Source organism: Chiloscyllium plagiosum, chromosome 17 (genome assembly GCF_004010195.1).
Source record: "Chiloscyllium plagiosum isolate BGI_BamShark_2017 chromosome 17, ASM401019v2, whole genome shotgun sequence".
NCBI lineage: Eukaryota > Metazoa > Chordata > Chondrichthyes > Orectolobiformes > Hemiscylliidae > Chiloscyllium > Chiloscyllium plagiosum.
In genome coordinates, this window is record NC_057726.1 from 31,193,393 (window position 1) to 31,204,699 (window position 11,307).

An 11,307-nucleotide genomic window follows, 5' to 3' on the forward strand; every position below is an offset into this window, starting at 1 on the left:
AACATTTGAGATAGATAATACTGACTAAGTCACATGGGTATCTGCCGTGTACGTGATGGATGGTGTTTCCACATGAGATGGTAGTATCCATGCAGATGATCTGACATGTCTTGCAGAGGATGCCATAGCAGTGTTGTATGGTGTTGTGGTCATTGTCATTTTGAAGGCTGGGTAGTTTGCTGCGAAAAATGATCTGTTTAAAGTTTGATAGTTGTTTGCAAATGAGAAATGGAGGCACAGGGATGACCTTGGTGAGATGTTCTTCATCATTGATGACATATTGAAGACTGCAAAGAACATAGCAGAGTTTCTCCACTCTGGGGAAATACAGGACAATGAAGGGTACTCTATTGGTCGTATCCTGTGTCTATCTTCTGAGAAGCAGAAACTGATAGCCCAGTTCTGTACCCATTAGGATGGCCTCAACCGTGATCTTGGGTTCATGTCACACTCCATGTAACCCCACCACATTGTTATGTTTGTTAAATCTTCCTTACTGTTCTGTTTTGACACCATCACCATGATAACTTGTTATGATTGCTCTACCTTAATTTGTACAGTTTTGGAATACTTGTTACCCTGGTTAAACCGTCGGCATATGACCCTTATACCTATCATTTGCTTTGATTCCAGCACCATCTTACTTTTAATTTTTTTGTAAATATCTCTCTGCCTCAATTAATTGGGTCATAGGTCATCCCTTCACTTGCATTCAACTGCTGACACTTTATTCGCACTGTCTGACACTTTTGATCATCTGCAGAGACTTATTATTCAGCCTGTTGACTCTCCATTCGCACCATTTGTAAAATCTTTTGATCTGTCTGCCTATATGTTCTGTGCCTGTGCGCTTCCCTTCACTTCACCTGATAAAGGGGCAATGTTTCAAAAGCTTGTGATTTTAAATAAATATGTTGAACTATAACCTGGTGTCATGTGAGTTCTGACCTTAACCAGTCAAGCTATATGCTAATAGTTCATAGTGTTTGTTTATAGTTATAATCCATTTATTTGTAATGAATAATAACTCTTATTGGGTACAGGAAATCTTAGACTCAGAAAAAATGGACTATCAGATGGGTCAATTGGAGAATTTTGCTTATTTTGATGAAATCTTTACTCTCTACGACGACTTTGTCAAGAGTGGGATTGTAACTTTACGTAATGACATAACCTCTCGATATCCCAGTGTACAGCATAGGAAATGGGCCAAGCAACTTATATACAAAGATGATACAATAGTTTATTTTGGACAATTTAAATATGAAAGAAATTGTGATACAGTCAACAATCCAATATCCATGATGGTTAATTTCATGCAGTAATTGTTTTTGAGATCAATGTATATAACAATACTTTTTGAAGTTACTTTTCTCTAAGGTATGTACCATTGCAGGTATGCATGGTGGGCATCAACCTTTCATTTTCCTCAGTTGGTAGTTCAGAGATCCATGCCTGTAAACTCATAACACTGTTTCCTTTGCCTTTTGTCCGAACTAGCTGCATCCTTAAGGTAACAAAGTGGCATAAACTCCAGGTTCCTTTATTTCATTACCGTATGAACTTAAACATGCCATTCCACTGTTGTCTTTTATATGGATTTTCGATGGATTCCATGGCTGGCTTATGTAGATCATGATATTCCTCCATAAATTGTACCATCACTGCAAGGAAAGGGTTAATGCATAAGCTTCATCTTTGTATGTGTGTATTCTCTTTGTCTATGTACATCTGAAAAATCAAGACAATTATTAAATCACTTGATACTTTTTTACAGTGACATTGGAATGTAACACTGTCATTAATACATTCAATGCTACAGAAGTCTGCGTATCAAGCAATCACATTATATAATCATCTTATTACTGTTATTGTGTCTACTTCAGCTTATTTAAAAGAAGTAAAATTTCAGGTTTTCTTGAATTATTTAATACGATGTAGGGGGCAGACAATGCCAAACACTACGAAGAAGGAGGAACTGAAATGTTTTTGGCCTGAAGGAAATCACAGCCTAGCATAAATGAGGATGGAGCCTGGTATCTAATACAAATGGGATATGCTTGTCACTAAACAATGTGGGCTAGGACACTTCCAGCATTTGACCTGCACTCTAACTGTGCACTGAACTCATTAATGCATAAAATGTGCATAACTTAGCTGTAAGTAAGTCATAATGTGGTTGCAGCACATATGCCTGTTGCTGTCACTCAGCTATTGCTAGGGACAGCTCATTGAAATAGTTCACCCAGGTGGCTTTGTCTTTCCAATAAGGTTTGTCAGCTGCTCTGCTGCTTAACTCAAAATGGCAATTGTGCTTAAAGGCATCAGCCTCCTTTACGTTTAAAGGTACTTTCACTGCAAGATTCCAGCAGTTATTTACTAAACATTCAATTTTTATAATTTCGGTAGTATCCGATTGTCTCATGAGTAACAGTTTTTTATGTCGTGGAATAAGCCAGCAAGTCATTAACATTGCTTTTGTGTAATCCAGTAGATGCAAATAAGTGCATTTGCAGGAGAGAGTCAGCATGTATGAAACTACAATAGGACATTAGTGAGTCAGACCATGAAATATTTCTAAAACTATTAGATTGCTAGCATTGGATTAAAAGATTAATTTCAAATTCTGTTTTTTTGAGCAAGACAAGATCATTTATGGAAAAACATTACTAAAACTATTCAAACAAAAGAGGACTTCATAATTATACTTACTCATTGTTAAATGTGAAATATGTGTTCTTTTCATGTTATTGCTATCTTTAAAAAGTTTCTTGGATATTAGAATTTTCAGCTACTGAAAATAAATAGGAAGAAACGTTATTCAAAAATTTGGTTGACGGAGAACTGACTGTATAACCTCCCGAAACAGGCACAGGGATCACCCAAGTTGTGAAAGGGCTAAGAGGGGACTGGTATTTCTCTTGTTTGGATTTTAACTCTGACTTCACTTGATTTCTCGATAAAAGGTGAGGATAGCATGGGACTGGTGTAATTTGAATAGGTTGCATATTTCACATGGTAGAAGAGGAAAGAGTTTGGTTGGAGGTAGCCAGAACACAAACAAATGTTTCAGTAATAGTAGAAGCAGGTCAGAAAACCGTAATCTTCCAAAGGAGTGCAATTAAGAAGTTGCCTTGGGAAGCACTATCCATTTAGAGATGGCAGATGGAATAAACCCAGGAAGGCTAAGCAGAGTGGCTGAATTGAAAGGCAATGTGGAAGGTGTTTTTTTCAACCCCATCCACTATGTTATAAATGAATTATCTTTTCTTGAATGATGAATACCATTTCACAATATTTGACTTCTAAAGCATCAGTATAATGAATAACTTTGTGTTAATGCAATACACCACTGAGGTGAATAGCATTGTAAGGATTGGGATGGATGCTATTCATCATTGGGGTTTAATGAACAAAAATACTAGTGTCTTCTGTATTTTAACAGAAACTATTTTATTGCAGGCTTGTAAACTATGCACTATCTCACAGTAATACGTCTGACTCTGTCGAATCCATGCAAACTCTCTTTACCATGTGATCTCTGACATCATCAGGAATATATGATGTTACATATACTCTTTCAGATATTAAACCTCACAGCCTTATACTTCAAATGGAGGACACAACGGCCTAATATGAAGGCCCTATATTGCTGATGGGACTAACAGCCAATTTTCCCAATCAGTACATCTGATGGATCTCATTGTAGGTGACAAGCAAACAATTGTTGGTAGTTGTGCATGGCCTGAGGATTTCCAACTTTCTCCTTTTAAAGTGATGACTAGACATGTATGTCATGGCTTGGACTTGAAGCTCCAGCTCTGCTCTTGCTTGCTGAGAGTAGGCGAGATGTAGACTCGGGGAGTATCCTGCAGGCCACCCACAGAATTCTATCGTCATCAAAAGATGCCCCACTGTTGACAAGTAGGCTGTCAACAGCACTCTGAAGTACCCTTGGTAAAAGGGTGAGTAGTGGTGACATGGCAGGAAGATGGTCTGGCATTGTATTTGGTATTTTCCTTGCTGCTTGCTGCTGCTTGCAAACCCATCCCATAGACACTGGGAAAATCCGCTCCCAAAGTGCTTGCTTTGTGTCTTTCAGTATAAACAGTTGATCACAAGCCAGTGAATTATACCATAAAGAGTTATCCTTTGACCTTATGGTAAAAAGGAAGCCCGTAATGAAAGATCTGAAGAATAAACACTAACAAAGATTGGTTGAACAGAAGAGCCTGGTGTGGTGTTATAAATTCTTTGTAATTGTATGAAGCTATGGGGAGCAGGAGGAGAAGTCATAGTCGGTGTGCTGATTGTGTTAGAGCAGGAGGAAATTGATGAGTGCTGTGATAGAGATGTGGATCAAAGACGACAGTGTGGTCAAGCATTGCAAACAGTGCAGAAGGTGAGATGGACAGGATGGTTAGTGCAACGTGAAGTCTATTTACAGTCTATTGAAAATGATTATATTCTGCAAACATCAATGTCCAACTTTATGTGCAATTGGTTTTGACATCTTCTATGCTATCTGCAGTTTAAAAAGAAAAGCACTAAAAGCTGAAGATAAGTGCAATGATTTTTTTTCCCACTTCACTGATCGTGTTGTTAATGATTTTTCTTTCCTTGAATGGTTGGAGATAAATGCCATTTTCACAATACTTGACTTCCAAAGAGTCAGAGTAATGAACAATTTACTGTGTCATTTACTATTCACTTCAAGCAGGTTTGACTCACCATCAGGGTTCTAAAGTTAATTGATTCAGTCTTTTGAAAAGTGTTTGAATAGAAGCTCTGTTGGATTATTTAAATGATATGAGTATTTTATATATCTGAACAAACAATCCCAGTGTTAACATAGCAATGCAAGAGTTTCAAGGCCGCAATGCAACTGGTCAAAGATTATTAAAACTGAAATTAGCTGGTGGAGGACTGAAATTCATAAATTTAACAAAATATTATGAAGAATCGATTTAACATTTTGACTGAAGAGTGAAGCTTTGAGGGAGTGAAAATCCATAGGTCAGAGGTTATTAATCATTGAGGGTATTTCTAGAGCACAAAGGGAATGGGTCTGCAGACTGGAAGGGAAGGTATCAACCTTAAAATAAGCAGAAGTGCCCATTAGATTATTTTCAGAATTGAAAGGAAAGGCACTTTCTGAGTCAAAAACTCTCCAAGGAAGTAAGGCTGCAAGCCTGTGATGAAGTACCTGGGGACCTGATTAAATGGCTGATCTGTAGACTTTTTCTCCCGGTGTATTGATTCTTAATAATCTCTCAAATCTATCACTGTACAGTGAGAAATGTTGTAGCATGATTGCAGCCCATGATATAAATTGTGACTGAAGCTGATGGTAACATTGGCAACCAACGAGAGTACTGCCCAGGCCAGATTTTGAGGTTTGAATGTATGACATAATTCAGCAACAGCCTCCTTAGTAAAGCAAAGGGGTTTCATACACTGCTTCTCGGAAGGTTGATGTAAAGACTTCTGTGGAAATGTTCTCTTTTTCTGTCCTCTGGAAGCCTCTCCTGCTCTGTCACATCTTCTTTGCTGCATTGTGCAGTCGCAAAGGCATTCTGAGAGACCATCCATGTCTGCAGCCAGTGTATTTCTGAGGTGAAGAGCAACAGCAGTGCTAGACCAGCAAAATCTCTCTCTCTGTGCAAGCATAATACACTTCTTGGAGTTATACAATGCATACTGCAAATTCCTCCTTTACACAGCACTAGACTGGCAAATTAGTTGTCCTCACTAAGGTGAACCATACAATTCCCACAGGATGAAAGCAAGTCATTCAGTCCAGCAAGGCCACACTGACCCTCTGAAGAGCATCCCACTCAGACTCATCAAATAGGTTGATGGAGGTGGTGATGAAGGTGATAGGTCAGAGAGGGGAGTGGAGCGGATAGGTGGGAAGGGAGATTGGCAGGTAGGACAGGTCATGAGGACGGTGCTGAGCTGGAAGGTTGGAACTGGGGTAAGGTGGGGGGAGGGGAAATGAGGAAACTGGTGAAGTCCACATTGATGTCCTGGGGTTGAAGCGTTCTGAGGTGGAAGATGAGGTGCTCTTCCTCCAGGCGTCTGCTCCACCCTCCTCTCTGACCTATCACCTTCATCCCCACCTCCATCCACCTATTGTTGCTACCCTCTCCCCAGCTCCACACCCTTCCCATTTATCTCTCCACCCCAGAGGCTCCCTGCCTTCATTCCTGATGAAGGACTTTTGCCCGAAACATCGATTTTCCTGCTCCTCAGATGCTGCCTGACTTGCTGTGTTTTTCCAGCACTACTCTAATCTAGACTCTGATCTCCAGCATCTGCAGTCCTCACTTTTGCCACAATCAAAACTGAGTTTGTTTCTTTTTTACTTTGCATTGACATTTTACTGCGTTGGTACAAAACTTGACTATTCTAAAATTACTCTAAAATGAAAAAAAACATTTAAAGTAATGAAGAATCTAGACAATGCTTTGTTTAGGATTTTGCAGAACAAACTCATGGGCCTGAATCTGAAGATCTCTAGATCTATTCCCAAACTAGATGAATTTTTGATTGTCCAAGGTTACCATCTGGGGGTTGGGCAGTGGGAGTGGGGTGACATTGGGAGGTTTTGTGTATTTTGGGAGAGGGAGCTGGATATTGGGTGTCCTGCGCAGTTGGGGAAGGGGGCAGTCAGTGGGAGTGATTAGGTGATCCAGTGGGCACTTGGGTAAGATGGGCAGATTAGCCAGGCTTTAGAATACGTTTTAAGTTTTCTAGCTATTAAGGTGAATGAGTGAGAGCCTTCTTTAGTCTTTGACTCTAACACCATTTTGGAGGTTCTCAGAGGTGAGCATTTAGAAGTTTAAACTTAATGGGAATAACCACATCGTCTGTGTAAAAGACCTCCACGAAGTCTCAACGTGCACCCTTCAACAACATCTGACCTCCGACTGTTTGGAGATGAGAAGGTTTGGGCTGTGATTCTTTGCATTGAGTGTGACATAATTTCCAGACAGTTTGCTCTTCTGCATTGTGTGTGCTGGTAACAGAGGGTCTGGAGGAGATTCTTGACGTGTTTTCGGTTACGACAAATGTCCATTACAGCCCAGATCCTCCTGTGGAGAGTAAATCTTTCTGCCTTAATTGCACTATGCTAAACATCTAACAGAGGACTAGGTCCTTTCTGTATACCACAGGAACCTTATTGTACCCCCATATTACTTTTCCTTTCACCACGTTCGCACAGGCATCTTCCCAACCAAGTCTCATGATCTTGGCTAAAACTGATAAATGCACCGAATACATTTTGAAACATTGAATGATTAGAATCCTTACAGTGTGGAAACAGGCCATTTGGCCCAACAAGTCCATACCAGCCCTCCGAAGAGCAACTCACCCAGACCCATTCCCCTAACTTATTTTTACTCCTGACTAATGCACCTAACCTATATTTACTCCTGACTAATGCACCTAACACAGTGGGCAATTTAGCATGGTCAATCCACCCTAACCTGCACATCTTTGGATTGTGGGAGGAAACCAGATCATCCAGAGGAAACCCACACAGACACGGAGAGAATGTGCAAATTCCACATAGACTGTTGCCCAAGGCAGGAATCAAACCAGGGTCCCTGGTGCTGTGAGGCAGTAGTGATAACCACTGAGCCACTGTGCCTCCCCTGTTTTTAATAATAACACTATGACATTCCACCCTCATATTAGACCTATTAGAATGATTAGAATCCCCATAAGATTAAAACAGTATTTCCACACATCCTGTCCTTTTGCAGATGCAACTTGAAATATAGAGTCATAGAGATGTACAGCACGGAAACAGACCCTTCAGTCCAACCCATCCATGCCGACCAGATATCCCAACCTAATCTAGTCCCATCTGCCTGCACCCAGCCCATATCCCTACAAACCGTTCCTATTCCTATATCCATCCAGATGCCTTTTAAATGTTGCAATTGTACCAGCCTCCACCACATCCTCTGGCAGCTCATTCCACACACGCACCACCCTTTCCATGAAAAAGTTGCCCCTTTTACATCTTGCCCCTCTCACCCTAAACCTATGCTCTCTAGTTCTGGACTCCCCCACTCCAGGGAAAGGATCTTGTTTATTTACCCTCTCCATGCCCTTCATGATTTGATAAACCTCTATAAGGTCACCCCTCAGCCTCCGACGCTTCACGCAAACAGCCCCAGCCTATTCAACTTCTCCCTATAGCTCAAATCCTCCAACCCTGGCAACATCCTTGTAAATCTTTTCTGAACCCTTCAAGTTTCACAACATCTTTCCGATAGGAAGGAGACCAGAATTGCACACAATATTCCAGCAGTGTCCTAACCAATGTCCTGTAAGCTGCAACATGACCTCCCAACTCTAGTACTCAGTACTCTGACCAATAAAGGAAAGTATACCAACCACCTTCTTCACTATCTTATCTACCTATGACTCCACTTTCAAGGAGCTATGAACTCGCACTCCAAGGTCTCTTTGTTCAGCAGCACTCCCTAGTATCTTATCATTAAGTGTATAAGTCCTGCTAAGATTTGCTTTCCCAAAATGCAGCACTTTGCATTTATCTGAATTAAACTCCATCTACCACTTCTTCTCAGTCCATTGGCTTGTCTGATCAAGATCCTGTTGTAATCTGAGGTACAAAGTTAAAAATCACACAACACCAGGTTATAGTCCAATAGGTTTAATTGGAAGCACACTAACTTTGTACACCCCAGTCCAACACCGGCGTCTACGAATCATAATCTGAGGTAACCCTCTTCGCTGTCCACTATGCCTCCAATTTTGGTGTCATCTGCAAACTTACTAACTATACCTCTTATGTTCACATCCAAAACATTTATATAAATGATGAAAAGTAGAGGACCCACCACCGATCCTTGTGGCACTCCACTGGTCACAGGCCACCAATTTGAAAAACAACCCTCCACCACAACCCTCTGTCTTCTACTTCTGAGCTAGTTCTATATCCCAATGGCTAGTTCTCCCTGTATTCCGTGAAATCCAACCTTGCTAACCAGTCTCCCATGGGGAATCTTGTCGAACGCCTTACTGAAGTCCATTTAGATCATGTTTACTGCTCTGCCCTCATCAATCTTCTTTGTTACTTCTCCAAAAAACTCAATCAAGTTTGTGAGACATGATTTCCCATGCACAAAGCCATGTTGACTATCCCTAATCAGTCCTTGCCTTTCCAAATACATGTATATCCCATCCTTCAGGATTCCCTCCAACAAGTTGTCCATTACTGATGTCAAGCTCACCAGTCTTTAGTTCCCTAGCTTGTCCTTACCACCTTTCTCAAATAGTAGCACCATGTTAGCCAACCTCCCGGCACCTCACCTGTGACTATCGAAGATATAAATATCTCAGTAAGAGGCCCAGCAATCACTTACCCAACTTCCCACAGAGTTTTTGAGTACACCTGATCAGGTCCTGGGGATTTATCCACTTTTATGCGTTTCAAGACATCCAGCACTTCTTCCTTTGTAATGTATATTATAGACGTTTTTCAAGATGTCACCATCTATTTCCTTACATTCTATATCTTTTATGTCCTTTTCCACAATAAATATCGATTCAAAATACTCATTTAGTATCTCCCCATCTCCTACAAAGGCCACCTTGCTGATTTTTTATTTGTTTGTTTGTTTATTTATCTATCTGTTCTCTCGTTAGTTACCCTTTCGTCCTTAATCTATTTGTAAAAGCCCTTTGGATTCTCCTTAACTCAATTTACCAAAGCTATCTCATAACCCTCTTTTGCCCTCCTGATTTCCCTCTTCAATATACTCCTATGCCTTTATATTCTTCTAAGGATTCGCTCGATCTATCCTGTTTATACCTGACATATGCTTCCTTCTTTTTCTTAACCAAACCCTCAATTTCTTTAATCAGTCAGCATTCTCTATACCTACCAGCCTTTCCTTTCACCCTAACAAAAATATACTGTCTCTGGACTCTCATTATCTATTTCTGAAGGCTTCCCATCTTCCAGTCGTTATTTTACCTGCAAACATCTGCACCCAATCAGCTTTTGAAGATCCTTGCCTAATACCGTCAAAATTAGCCTGCCTTCAATTTAGAACTTCAATTTTTAGATCTGGTCTGTTGTCTTCCATCACTATTCTAAAAACATTAGAATTATGGTCGCTGGCCCCAAAATGCTCCCCCACTGACACCTCTGTCACCTGCCCTACCTCATTTCCCAAGAGTAGATCAAGTTTTGCACCTTCTCTAGTAGGTACATCCACATATTGAATCAGAAAATTGTCTTGCACACACTTAACCAATTCCTCTCCATCTAAAGCCATAACACTATGGCAGTCCCAGTCTATGTTTGGAAAGTTAAAATCCTCTACCATAACCACCCTATTATTCTTAAAGATAGCTGAGATCTCCTTATAAATTTGTTTCTCAATTTCCCTCTGACTATTACAGGGTCTAAAATACAATCCCAATAAGGTGATCATCCCTTTCTTATTTCTCAGTTCCATCCAAATAACTTCCCTGGATGTATTTCTGGGAATATCCTCCCTCAGTACAGCTGTAATGCTATCCCTTATCAAAAATGTCACTCCCCCTTCTCCCTTGCCTCCCTTTCTATCCTTCCTGTAGCATTTGTATCCTGGAACATTAAGCTGCCAGTCCTGTCCATCCCTGAGCCATGTTTCTGTAATTGCTATGATATTCCAGTCCCATGTTCCTAAGCAAGCCCTGAGTTCATCTGCCATCCCTTTTAAGCCCTTTGCATTGAAATAAGTGCAGTTTAATTTATTCGTCCTACCTCGTTCTTTGCTTTGTCCCGGCCTGAAGGGCTTTTACCCGAAATGTTGATTTTCCTGCTCCTTGGATGCTGCCTGACCTGCTGTGATTTTCCAGCACCTCTCTAATCCTGCCCTGATTGTTTGATACAATTCTTTTCTCAACTGTACCACTCTCAGATTGATCTCTTTCCTCATTATCTCCCTAGGTCCCACCCCTCCACCTTACTAGTTTAAATCCTGCTAAGCAGCTCAAGCAAATCTCCCTGCCATTATATTAGTCCCCTTCCAATTCAAGTGTAATCCATCCTTGTAGAGGTCACTTCTACCCCAAAAGAGATTCCAATGATCCAAAAGTGTGAATCCTCCTTCTATACACCAACTCCTCAGCCATGCATTCATCTGCTCTATCCTCCTATTCCTACCCACACTAGCTCGTAGCACTGGGTGTAATCCAGCTATTACTGCTCTCAAGGACCTCCATTTTAAATTTCAGCCTAACTCTCTGTAATCTCCCTTCAGAATCTCAACCTTT

General features: G+C 40.7%; 1 long non-coding RNA gene across 2 annotated transcripts; it reads right to left on the reverse strand.

Annotated features, from left to right (window-relative positions):
- Positions 1-724: 724 nt before the first annotated feature.
- On the reverse strand, positions 725-10,878 carry LOC122558346. 2 transcript variants are annotated; one of them, XR_006314103.1, is made up of 4 exons: positions 10,796-10,878; positions 5,457-5,611; positions 2,713-2,794; positions 725-1,731 (listed from the first exon to the last, which is right to left on the reverse strand). It is a non-coding gene; the product is annotated as an uncharacterized LOC122558346 (long non-coding RNA). The 2 variants fall into 2 exon arrangements; XR_006314102.1 differs by lacking the exon at positions 5,457-5,611.
- Positions 10,879-11,307: the final 429 nt, after the last annotated feature.